Source organism: Danio rerio, chromosome 6 (genome assembly GCF_052040795.2).
Source record: "Danio rerio strain M-AB ecotype USA chromosome 6, GRCz13ab, whole genome shotgun sequence".
Classification (NCBI taxonomy): domain Eukaryota; kingdom Metazoa; phylum Chordata; class Actinopteri; order Cypriniformes; family Danionidae; genus Danio; species Danio rerio.
Genome location: NC_141026.1, coordinates 36,759,261 through 36,773,290, shown reverse-complemented (window position 1 = coordinate 36,773,290; position 14,030 = coordinate 36,759,261). Strand labels below are relative to the sequence as shown.

General features: G+C 35.0%; 1 protein-coding gene and 1 long non-coding RNA gene across 5 annotated transcripts in view; one reads left to right on the top strand and one right to left on the bottom strand.

Moving 5' to 3' along the window:
• Positions 1–14,030, bottom strand: part of lrp8 (low density lipoprotein receptor-related protein 8, apolipoprotein e receptor) — a 290,837-nt gene that overhangs the window by 173,916 nt on the left and 102,891 nt on the right.
• On the top strand, positions 7,609–13,030 carry LOC147843580 (uncharacterized). Its single transcript, XR_015493864.1, has 3 exons — positions 7,609–10,151; positions 10,267–10,766; positions 11,170–13,030. It is a non-coding gene; the product is annotated as an uncharacterized LOC147843580 (long non-coding RNA).

Genomic DNA, 14,030 nt, shown 5'->3' with positions numbered 1-14,030 from the left:
ACTCACTCAATCAATCAATCAATCAATCAAAAAATCAATCATTCATTAAATTTTAACTTTTCGGCTTAGTCCCTTTATTAATTCGGGGTCGCCACAGCGGAATAAACCGCCAACTTATCCAGGACGTTTTTACGTAGCGGATGCCCTTTCAGCTGCAACCCATCTCTGGGAAACATCCACACACACTCATTCACACTCATACACTACGGACAATTTAGCCTACCCAATTCACCTGTACCACATGTCTTTAGACTGTGGGGGAAACCGGAGCACACCCACGTGAACACAAAGAGAACAAGCAAACTCCACACAGAAACGCCAACTGACCCAGCCGAGGCTCGAACCAGTGATCTTCTTGCTGTGAGGCGACAGCACTACCTACTGCACCACTGCATCGCCATCAATCAAGCCGAAAAAAAATGTTAACAAGCACAACTTTAAATTTTAATAATGTATTAGTAATTAGTGTTAAACAATGACTAACAGATGCTGCACAAGTATGGTTAAATGTGATAATACTTTAAAAAATACTTAAAAGTTAATAAATAAATAAATACCTGTGTAGGTGCTATAGTGGCTGTCTTCCAACAGAGTACATAATACCTCTGAAAGAACATTAATGTACTTTTTAAAGTAAAGTGTGTGTAAATATTTTTTTTTGAGAAATGTTACTGGTACAAGCCTGCGTCATAACAATAACATCTTTTTGAAATAAAGAAAATGTAAATTTATCGTCAAAAACACTGACTAGCAAACCAAATAACCAACCAACCAAATAAATAAATCAAGCAATCAAAAATATGGTGAGCATTAAGATATTAATAAAAAATATGGTAACACTTTAGTTAAAGTACTAATTCCCACTATTATCTACTGGCTACTTGCCTATTATTTAGATATAGGCTGTTTACTACTTATAAAGTGTGATTTTATTCTAAATCCCCATTCATACCGAGTACATAAACTCAACTTAAAGGCGCTGTATGTAAGATTTTGACTTTTCTATAGTATAAAAAATGCATAATATGTTAGCAGATATTTGAGAAACATGCTAAGTGAACATTCTTGTTTATCTGAAAAACAATGCTGAAGTCAGACATTCTGCTTTGAAAATGTGAGTTACATGCCGGAATGGCTGTCTTTGTTTTTTTTTTTCTCTTTTTTTTTTTTTTAACACGCCCACTGCCACTTTAGCCAATAATGTTTTAACATCCAGTGTTGCCTTCATGGAAAAAGTATGTGTCTGTGACTAAACACCTCCAGTGGACAGTAGCAGCCCTGAGATGAGATGCAGATTCAGAGTTCCACATGAGGTGGTTATTAATTAGCAAATGATAAAAATATTACAAACAAAAACATTAGGTGAGAAGGTTACACTGTAACCATGTGTCCTAACAACACGCTACATGACAAGATTTGCAGTGATAGGCAATTTTTTACCAGATGAAACACAATAGAAAATTAAATACAGCCATTCAGAAGCCCAGAATAATGTTACTGCACTGCACTCCAGGAAAATCGTAAGATTTACAATCTAATTAATGCATATTAAACCTCTTTACCTTATTATATGTACATTCTGAATGATTGATTTTGTTAACTTGGTTATTATTGTCATGTATTCTATTGTTTACCTGAGAGAAATAGAAGCCAGTTCTAAAATAGAAATTTTATGTGTTGGTTAGAACAAAACACAGTCTTAAAATCAGTCTTTAGTCTCGATAGTCATGCACACTCACATCAATCTGGCAACCTGCGGTTGCGTGAACTCTTCGGAGAAGGAACCGAGTGAAAATGTCTTTTGATCCAGGAGTGCAATACCTATATCAACCACTGGGTGTCAAACTTACATACTGCACCTTTAACTATTAATAAGCAGCTAATTTTATTGAGTCAAATGTCATTAACTCTTAGTTAATAACTTCTTTAAATAAAGTAATAATCTCCTCTCACTGTAAATATAAAAAATAAAACTACAATCACTCATTCTTGCTATTAGAATACAAATACAGTATCACAAAGTAAAACATTGCAATGTCTGAAATATATCAGCTCCATTGTGTGCACCTGGAAACTCTTCTATCTACAACTCTGAGTGAAAAGACAGAAAAAAGCAAACACAGTAGCTGGAATAAAATTAGAAATAATAAGCAAACAGCCTGCAAAGGTAACAACAAGATTAAGGCTGAAACCCAGGTGGATTTCAAAGGGCACAATTGCACTCCTTTGAGGAAGTGCGCAGATAAAGCCCTGCGAGCACAGCTTTACACTGACGCTTCACAGCTCAATACCACACACTAATCTGCCTGCGCTGCTTCTGTATGCAGACTGTGTGAAAGCGCCTTCATCAGACTCCACTCTCGCCTTTTGATTTAACACTTCAAGGAACTGGAGTATCTCTGTGAAAGAGCTAAGACAGAGCGAGGCAGTTTTGACTGCACACACGCAATCAAATACTCCCAAGTCAATAAACTCCCACACACGAATAGCTTAAATCGAGCATTTTGTCTGGTTGGAGTTGGTTCTGGAATCCCATAATGCCTTCCTAAAGGGGGGAAAAAGATAAATGCAGTGTGAAACTAGGTCCATTCGAAAGAGCAAGTGGCAAAGGGGCGTCCCACTGAATGGAGCATTAGGGAGTTGGAGGTAAGATGTAGAGCTACTGCTGCTGTCAGCAACTTGGCTGGATATAAAAGTTTTCTTGGAAGTTGCTGATCCAGGACTAACTTTTTTTTTCTCCTAAATGCAACTAATCCATGCAGATATATGCAAACCTGGACTTAAGCACTTACAGCAGCAGTTCAGAATGTCATGCCACACGCTCAGCGGTATTATATAAGAGTGGAGTTAGGGATTGGGAACTGGCTGAAACTCGAAACAGCCCAATTTTTAAAACCAATATTAAAAGGAAATGATTTAGCTATTGTATTGAATTTTTTGACAGGTTTGACAAACTGCACAAAATAACATGTATCTTATACATCTTGAGAGTAAAAGACTTAGTGTTAATACAAAGGATGGCTAGAATGTACAGAAGAGTTAATGTATACGGTAAACCAAAACAGTAGCTCCCAATTAAAACAACTCGAGAAGTATTCACAATGCAAATATATACGAGCTGTTAAAAAATGTTGTCGCGTTCTATACAAGCTAAGTCAAGCTAAGTCAAATCAATCTTTTAACTGATTTATATTAAGTCTTTTCATTCTTTTTCTATTGACTGATTTCAGTAATTTATTTCATATAACTGCATGCAGTCTCAGCTCTTCAATGAGGGTTCATTTTTCAAATGCATACAGAACATTAAAATACCAGGATCACAACAAAATGAAATAAATTATGCTAGAACAGCACTAATTGCTACTAATAAATTAGTATTTATTTCAGTTTTATTTATTACTTGAGTCTGAACATTCTTTTGTTTTGAAAAATATTTAATTGTTACATCTCGGTCACTTGAGAACCAAAATTTAGGCCACAAGCTAGCTAAATGATTAAGAAACAGACATCTTTAGAAAGTTTCTTTGCGAAGAGGAGGTGAAAGACCGACAAATCAGGTGAGTTGAGCATGTCTGTGCAAGAAAAAGATAAACTGCCGGAAATGACAAAGGATGTTTACATATTGTGTATTTTTCATGCACAAGTTTGTTCTGTTAATGCACCACGAGTCACGTGACAAGAACTGACCAATCAGCTTCATACTTTACATAGAATATACACATTTCTGCAGACCAATTACCTCAGAAATCACCCAAACATTGCAGTGTTTTTTAAATTTCTTCATAGACAGAACTTGTATCAGAGTTGCAGCAATGTTTTTTCAGCTTTGTCATCCTGTTAGAAAATGGGTGATGGTCGCCTAGCAATTGTACACCTACATCCATCCCCAGGTCATGGTAAAATTGTCAAGCGTTGAATAGTCCACGGTGATAAAAAGGTTGCGGACCACTGTTCTACATCACACAACCCTATTTCATAACTAAAATCACCTGCTACAACAACTACTTTATAAACTATAAATTAGCAATAAAGTAACCCATTCACACGGGGCATCAGTGTCATTGCTTCCCATTCACTTTGAATGGGTGACATCACTGCACTGTGGATCCAGCAGCGCCTCTCGCTGCAGAAATAGGGAATTTCAACTGCCAACGGACGCATCAGCCAATCAGATCACTTTCTGCAAATACAACTGCTCAGGCAGTAGCCAATTGGGGACTAATTTAATTAGCTGGCGCTGCTATGATGATCGCGTCAGCCCCAACTTTTGGGAAATTAATGAATACATTTTACAATACTTTACTGGGGTCATTAATGGTTTCTATTTAGTCCTTTCATTTTTTGTTTGTTTTTTAAAGAATTCTCTCATGCTCACTAGAGGCACATTCACATAGAACGTGTCTTTGCTTTTAAAAACATGAGAGGCATTGTTTGGGAATGTTTAAAAAAGCACAGCTTAAAGCATGAGGGTATCCGGACACAGCCACTGAGCGCCTGTGAACAAAAACTTGCAACACTTGCCCAGACTCCAAGCTTTTCTGGTTGCAGTGATGAGCTGCAATGTGTATAAATGTATAAAGATCTTTTAACTCGACATGGCTTCTAAAATATATGGCCAATATGTGCATGTTGGTTAAAAAGATGTGAGACGCAAGCATAACAATCACACACGTCAATCAAGCATGTGTTTACATTGAAAAACAATAAATAAGTAGCCTACTGTAAAAAGGAATAACACATTCTGTGTAAACGGGCCCCTCACGCTGCATTAATTTGATTAAAATGCAGTAAAAAGTGTCATGGTGAAATGCTACTGTATAATTCCAAATAATTGAATGTTTTTAAAACATGTTAATTAATTTTTGTGATGGCAAATATACATTTTCTGCAGTCAATATTCTTGATCCAGTTACGTCACGTAATCAAGCAGACTTTAAGAGACCAGCATTTACTGTATTTTAAATTTTAAATGAATTTAAAATGTTTTCTACGTTCCGTTTTTATAAATTCAAAGTGTCATAAAACACTAAAATTCATTTTCACATATTTTAGATGAGTTGTTTGTGTTTTACATCATAAAAGACAATGTTAGCGTTTGTTAATTATAATCAGTATGAGAGAACTGTTAATTTGAAGCTTTTAGTGCTATTTCCATCTGCCAGGTTTAAAAATCTGAGTCAATGACAGAGGTTGCGATGTGGCAAATGACTACAGTAATTAATGGCTCATCAGTGTGTTAATGAGATTGCATATTTTTATACTATAAGAAGACGCTTAGCTTAATCATTTAGCACATGCTGATTTTTCTTGACAGACACTTGCAACTGTGAGATCAAGTGAGAGATGCATTCATGAACTTAAAAGTGTTGCTTTTTGCTTTGAAGAAGTTTCTGTGAAGCATAATTTCTGATTTATGAAAACATTCATTCACTTCATGAGTGTAACAAGTCTTGCTAAATCTGATCAAAAATCATATAAATGGTGCAAATTAGCTCTTTAAAATGTTGTTAAAAATGCAACTTCATGTATTTTCTTGATACTGAGTAGAAATGCAAGAAGCAGAAAATGTATGAGTTAAAAAATTAATAACTGCTCATAAAAAAGCCTCAAATTTCTGAATGGCACAGTATATCTTGTATTTGTATTTATTTTACACCTAGGAATAATTATTGGATTGCATTAAATTTGCCATCGTGCATCTGTATTACTATTATTATTATTATTACAATTTACAATATTGGCTCTGTTGAAATATGAAGTAATAACCCTACCTTTTTAAAGCAGTATGTATTTTTCAATATTTCCTTTTTTTAAAAAGAAAAAAGACACCCAGCAAACGCTAAAAGATTAAAGGGTTAAAAAAAGTCTCTATTAGCCTGTTTTATGCTTGTCTTTTCCTCTTCGGCACTGCTTTTCTTCTCTCCTGCTCTATTTATCTCCATTGATTTCTGCACTGTTGATGTTTCTCCTCAAATAAACACAAGCACATCAAGCATAATCCCGCAGTAACCATTAGTACATAAATATTTACAGAGGTCAATGGATTAGTTTACTATTTTCAACCTTTAATGTCCCTCTGTCTTAATGCATTCTTGTTTTTCTATAATTGAAATACAGGAATTGTTCTATGATTAAAGATGATTTTGGTGGCAATGATAAAATCAATTTAATTTTTAGTTTGTTTGGCGTCACTGCTCCAAGGCACATGATTGATGCAAATACAGGCCGCTGTTGTTGTTTTCGTCATTGAGGCAAGCTGAATATAATAAAACAGATCATGTCAGGGTATGTCAAAGTTAAAGCATATTACAGTTGAGGGCTCTCAGTAATTAGATGGAAAACAAAGGCATTTTATGAGAATTCATGCTAGAGAACAACATAGTGCTGAGCTGTAATGTCTTTGTCATTTCTCAGTATCGTGCACTGACATATTTCACAGTCTTTGAATGGGAATAAATGTCTAAGACATGGCTACATTGACATAATCTTTAAGGGAGGAAAACAGATTAAGGCGCTGATTCTGGAATTACATCACTTTGACAGCAAAAATGACTAACTTGAAATGTAGCAGAACTTCTACTTTTAATTTAAGGGAGTTTGACCAATTGCGTGAAACTTTTAAGTCATAGAAGATTATTTCTTAGCAAAACTGCGATTTTAACTTGTAGATACTGGAAATTAGCTTAAGCAAGGCAAATGAGAAACAAACATAGACCTCTGGGCTAAGACAAGGCTAGATTTGGCCTTTCAGTGACAATCTAATAGATTTCTAATATCGGTACCAAAATAGACTAGCCATCAATGTGTAGTCATTCATTTTCCTCTATTTGATAGCTCATTTATTAAACTATTATTAGACATATATTAGATTTTCATTGACATTTAAAAAAAAACATCTATGTTCAGATGTCTATTAGATAGAAAAAAAATTGCTGGGAGACAGCTATTTTGTCAAAATACTATTTCAATTGCTGATTTCCACAACAGTGTCCAGAATGATATTTCCTTACAGAATGCAGAAACCATCAAAACAAAAGTTTAATATCATTGATTCATTGATTCGGTCCATAAGATATTCTACCTGAAATGTACATTATCTGTTCCTGAAATGTCTAAAATGGACTCATGGTTGATTTCTATGAGTTGTTCTAAAAAGGAATATGACATTCATTTGGTTCTCAGATTTTTGTTCTTTATTAAAAACACTTTACAAATTTACAAACCCTGTCACTGTCCTTGTCCTCAGCCCAATTGAACTTACAACTCTAATAATTATGTTGTGCTAAAAACAGTTAATTAGAAAGAAAAAAAACTTTAGAAATAGAAAGGTTAAGTTGTTATCATTCACATCAATTGATTACAAACATGAAATTATCAATAAATTCTACAAATAAATACTATTTTACAATTGTCCCCATGTTTCTGTCAGTCCTGTCACATTTGCAGTAAATTTAACATAAAATGTGTGCAATACACATTTAATGCTATAACTCAGAGGATGTGACATCATTTGATGGAGAAGCTGACTGTGATGTGTGGTTTTATATTAGTTTTTGTATATATTTTTTGAAGACAAGAAGCTTGAATCAGGCCCTGTCACATTTTTTTATAAGTGAAAATGTACATTTCTGGTAGAACGCCCCCCCACATTGTCAGTGTCCTGAAACTAACTGTTTGGATAGCCGGTTACAGAGTGGAAAAATACCAATACATAGCCATGTATAGTCATGTGGATAGGCAAAACATCACTTTTTGGAAACTTTAGATCACTTTGAAACACTTTGGGCCCTGTCATACACCTGGCGCAATAAGACATGCTTTGCTCGATTTGTTGCTATTTTCAGACCAGCGCAACCCTAGTTTTCTCACTTTGCGACACGTTGTTTAAATAGTATTTTGAGAAACTTAAATAGACTGTGCCATTGACCAAGTAAATCCTGGTCTAAAGTCCATTACAGAGAGCGCTGGTTCACACGCTTAATACACACAGGATGTACAGAAACACAAATATTTTTACATATGAAAAAAATGTGCCTAGATCGTTAATAGAGCCCTTTAGTTTCAAACCTGGTGTTGCTGTATCAACTAGATCAGTGTTTTTCAACCATGTTCCTGAGGGACCACCAGCTCTGCACATTGCATGTCTCCCTAAACAAACACATTTGATTCAGATCATATGCTCATTACCAGAGACTGAAAGAGCTGTAATAGGTGTGACAAAGGAGATATCCAAAACATGCAGTGTTGGTGGTTCTCCTGGAACGTGGTTGAGAAACACCTAACTAGATGACCAGCAGAGATGCATTACAATACACACGTCAGGCATTTTTATAAATGCTTTCACCATCATCTTGTGTTTATGTCTGGACTCAAGCACTGAAGAAGGACGAATCTTGAAATGGGTGCAAAATTTTTAAAAACCTAAAAAAGCCAAGCATGTAGCTTAAACCAATCCTGTGTTCTGGACTAAACACTGCAAAACAAGCTGTAAATGTCTTGTGCTGTGACTGTCTGATTGTATTTAACATTAATGTAATTGAGAAGGGTAATCAATTGTAAAAGATAAAATATAAAATTATAAAAGATCAATTTCCAGCTTTTAAAGGCTTGCTGTGACCTATGGTGATTTTTTTGTTTTGGTCATGTTTTAGCAGTGTAACAGACTGGTGGAGCAATACAAGTCTGTTTAACATGTGTGATCAAACTGCCACACAGGTGTTTAAGCACGTAATGGAGCAGGTGTGTGGGAACATTATTTGTGCTACTGAAAAACAATTAGAGGCCATATACTGTGTGCCAAATACCCTTATTAGAGACAATACACATGCACAGAGCTGAGGGACGTCCCAGAGAAACTCCTTGTTCCTTTAATTTGTGAATGTCTTTCCTCACAAACACATTTGCTACCCACCCGCAGAGTCCCAATGTCCTTGATAGGTCAATGTTCTAATCACATCCATCAGCCTCTCTAGCTCCTTCTACATCTCGTTCTCTTTCTGCATTGAAACGCATAGCCCTCCAGCAGTCTGTCACTCAGAACAACTTACCAATCTATTTTCTGTCTTTCTGTCCTGCTGTCTTTCTTTCTGATTTTGTCACTTTTAACCTGAGAGTCTATCAAACAAGTGCAAAATCTGAACAACCCGCTAATACTTCCTTAATATCTCCACTTTCTCTAATATCTCATCCCCCCAATGTAATTAGCATAATTTTATAGCTCTTACTGTAGTTCAATAAAAGTTTATTTTTAGCCGAAGTTTAAAGTTTGACAAATTATATTTGAGAACTCTTAAAAATATGAGAAGTTTAGAGCAATAACAAAAGTTCACATGAAATCAGCTTTTTTTTCACATAACAAATTATTCTTGCTTTAAATTTGATAGTTTACATTTTATTTTATTTGATTTGAATTTAGTTTTAACAATATTACTACATATAATCACCAAAGTGAAATCAAAGAAATTCATAAAAATTAATCACTTTAAAATGTCATATTTAAAGATTTTCATGAAAATGAACCATCATCAAAAAACTTCATTAAAAATCACAATTCATCAAACTTTTTAAATTGATTTAAATTAAGTAATTTTTTGTACTATTCACAGACCAGGCGAGGCGGTGGCGCAGTAGGTAGTGCTGTCTCCTTACAGCAAGATGCTCTCTGGTTCGAGTCCCATATCGGCCAGTTAACATTTCGATGTGAAGTTTGTATCTCTTCCCCGTGTTCGTGTAGGTTTCCCCCTCAGTTCAAAGACATGCACTATATTGTAGGAGAAATGAGTTTGAATGAGAGTATATTGATGATTCCCAGTGATGCGTTGCAGCTGGAAGGGCAACCCCTGTGTAAAACATATGCTAGATAAGTTGGCAGTTCATTCCGCTGTGGCGACCCCAGATTATTAAAGGGACTAAGCTGAAAAGAAAATGAATGAATGACTCACAGACCTCATATTGAAATTGCATCCAAACTTGTACTTATTTTTAAACATAAAACCTTTTATACCATAAAGCTGATATATAATGCTGAGGTCCTATTGCTTATTGCACTTTCAACTTCCTTTAGTGCATATTGTTGCTGTTTCTATATGAATTATATCTGTATGTTGCAAGTTTCTCTATATATATCAGTAAGCACTGGCTATTCCAGGAGCGTATGCCACAATATTCATAATTTGAATAATTTTTACCTAAGGTAGATGAGTTGCTTTAGTAGTGTCGTCACCATATCCAATATTCAGATACACAGGTGATTTTTAATTACAAAAGTTCATGTGAAATCGGTTACAATTTTTCCCATATAAATTTTGATAGTTTACATTTTTTTTAATTTTCTCTGAATTTTGTTTTAACATGAAATCAAATGAATTCATAAACTAATATTTTAAAATGATATATTTAAAGATTTTTCAATAAAATGCATCATTATCAAAATTTTCATTCAAAATCAAAATTCAGAAAAGTTTTAAATGCACAAATTAATTTTGCTTCTTATTTACAGACCACATATTGAAAATGCATCCCAACTTGTACTTATTTTTAAACACAAAAAATTTAATTCCATAAAGTTGTATATAATGCTGAGGTCCTATTGCTTATTTCACTTTCAACTTCCTTTAGTTCTTAATGTTGCTGTTTCTACATAAATAATATCTTTATGTTGCAAAGCACAAAAGTTACTTCAAAAAGGAAGTCTCTCTCTATATATCAGTAAGCACTGGTTCCAAAAATGTGTACCATGTCCATAATATTAATAATTGTTACCAAAGGTAGATGAAAGGCAGTGGCGCAGTAGGTAGTGCTGTCGCCTCACAGCAAGAAGGTCGCTGGGCCGCTGGTTCGAACCTTGGCTCAGTTGGCGTTTCTGTGTGGAGTTTGCATGTTCTCCTTGCCTTCGCGTGGTGAAGCGTTGCCCTCACTTCGCGTTGCCTTCACTGTGCTCTGGTTTCCCCCACAGTCCAAAGACATGCGGTAAAGGTGAATTGGGTAGGCTAAATTGTCCGTAGTGTATGAGTGTGTGTGTGTGAATGTTTCCCAGAGATGGGTTGTGGCTGGAAGGGCATCCGCTGCGTAAAAACTTGCTGCATAAGTTGGTGGTTCATTCTGCTGTGGCGACCCCGGATTATTAAAGGGACTAAGCTGACAAGAAAATGAATGAATGAATGAATGAAGGTAGATGAGTTGCTTTAGTAGTGTGTTGTCACCATGTCCAATATTCAGATACACATGCGATTTCATCTCCAACTGTTAATGTTCGCATAGATATCCAACCTTTTATAAACTTTTGTGTATTTTTTGTGCACTTTTGACAAAAACTTGTGTGTACTTGAAAGCTGACACAAAAAAGAACTTTGTTGAATAATTACACAATTGTTTGACAACTGGCACTCTGAAATCTGTATCTCGGTATTTTAAACTGACAAAGCTTTAAAACACATGCAGCTGTTGTGTTTATAGTTGCATGAGCTGTAAAGGCTTTGTCTTTTTATCTCTTTCAGAAAGCAGTTTACTTACATTTTAAAAACAAACAAACAAGAAATCAGAGTATTTTGGCTTCTATCCAAAAAGTGCCATTAGCAACATGGTTTAATAAATGATCCATACGGTGATTTAAGCCTCACCAACACATTCTGGCACACCTTTTTACATTACATCTTGTAAAAAAGGACATATTAAGACCCCTTTAAAAATACAGACCAAGGCTAAAAGAAAGAGAGACATAAAATAAGAGATAAGAGACATGGCAATACAATTTCCATGTCTCTGCAGACAGGGAAGGTGGCAATTAATGTGTCCAGCTGAGACACAGTTTGACAGGGGAGAGTATTTTGGTGTCAGTGCTGGATCTGGATAATTTGTCGACACCATGGTCATGCTTATTACTGTAAAGAGAAGCTTAATCGAATATATCGTAATACCTGCCCAATGTTTTTTCTCACTTTGGAAGTTGATGGCTACCAGCTTTCAACTATGCCTGTCACAATAAGGAGTTTTTGTTGTGTGATATATTGTTACATAAATTGTTGTGATAAGCATTATTATTGTCATTTACAGGTCATTTTATGCATAATGCATAATGCAAATAATAGCCATGAACACTTTCAAATACTTATCATTCTTAAGGTTATTTAGATCCTATAATTTGATGTTAAAAAGATAAATGTCCTGTTATACAGTATATACTATTAAATGTCCTATTAGGTAAATATATAATTTCCTTTCACACCGTTGAGGTAGAATGTAAACATCAATGTAAAATGGCTTAAACATTATTTGTGAATTTGTAAATATATATTGCAATCGCAAAAATGATAGAGGTCATCTTCAAGTATTGCACAACAAGTCGATATGTATATTGATAATTGTGACAGCCCTCCTTCCAACTGGCTTCCAACATTTGTTAAAAATATCGTGTTTTGTGTTCAACAAGAAAAAAGAAACTCATAAAGCTTTGGAGCCACCTGAGGGTGAGTAAAATGGTGTCAACGCATTCATATTTGGGTCAACATTGAACACGATAATTTCATATCCTCCATAACTCATATCCTGCTATATTAGTATTATTCACACAAGCAAATTACATTACTGTGAGGTTGACAAACAGGAAGGCTAGCAGCGGGTTCTCGATGGATAGTAATGCGAGAAAACCTCGAAAAAAAATTATGGCACTACTCGCTGTAAAGTGTAAAGTGATGATTTATTTACAGTGTACAAGAGAGAACACTAAAATAACCCTAAAACCCGGCAAAGTAACACAATAACCAAAAGTAAAAGAACAAATAAACAGCAAACAAAATGATACATATGTTCAATCACACTAAATATACACAGACTAGTCACAGAATTGCTCATGGCACCATAGCACGCTCGCTCGCCAGATTACCAGACCCCAAATTTGAGTTTGGAGCTTCCTTTTAAAGTTAAAGCCCTGCACCATTAAAATAAATCAACATCTACATTTTAAAGGTAAGTATATACATCTGTGCATGTTCACAAATTCCTTGTTTATTTTTTTTATAATTATTTTTAGAGGTTTTTAACCTCTAATGGATAGAACAGTTTAGAGAATTGACAGGAAATTCTGGGGAGCAGAGAGAGGGGAAGGGTTGGCAACAGACCTTGAGCCAGGAATCAAATGCAGGTCGCCGTGAGTACCTTGAAGCTATTTGTTGGTGCACTTAAACACTAGGCTTTTGGCGCAGACACAAATGCACTGTTTAAAACACATTTATATATATATATATATATATATATATATATATATATATATATATATATATATATATATACATTAATAAATATAAATAAACAACAACTATTTTGTGGGAAAATTGTTTTTTTTTTTTTAGGATTCCGATGAACAAATTTTAAAAGAACAATTTATATTACACAAATAGTTTTGTTACAATGCAAGACTTTACTGTCAGTTTAAAAAAAAAAATCTAACTGATGACACACTTTCGAATGGTTACAGTTTAGCTTTCATGAGCATGCTAGCAAACCAGTTTCAAAACTAACACACACTAAAAAAGCCACAAAGCTCCAATTTTCAATTCACTGAGCTTTCAACAAACAGAGCCCAGGAGGTGAGAAGTGTTTGAAAATCAAGGTTATTTCTGTTTACTACTGTTTTTATGTGGACGAAAGTAAACAAAAGTGTGCAGCACAAAGTGTCAACAAACCTCTTCTCAACTAACACAGTTTACAACAGCAAGGACTGTTATTTATCCAACAGCACAAACAATAGCCCTTTTGTACAGTAGCTTAATAAAGGGACCGCAAACTCTAAATTAGTGTGATTTTGCAATCGCAAAAAGTGTGTGACAAAAATGAATAACAACGTGCCAGCAATGATTATAAACTTGTTGTGATTGACGCACTCAACAGGGGTTTACAAGGCAGCAATAATACACAACTTGAGACGGCATGCTGATAAACTACATCCGATCTCAGTGTGAAGCCGGTATGCGTTTGTTCTAGTATATGTGTGTGCGTGTGTGTGCACTGCTTCATCTGGTTCAGTGCCCAGTCAT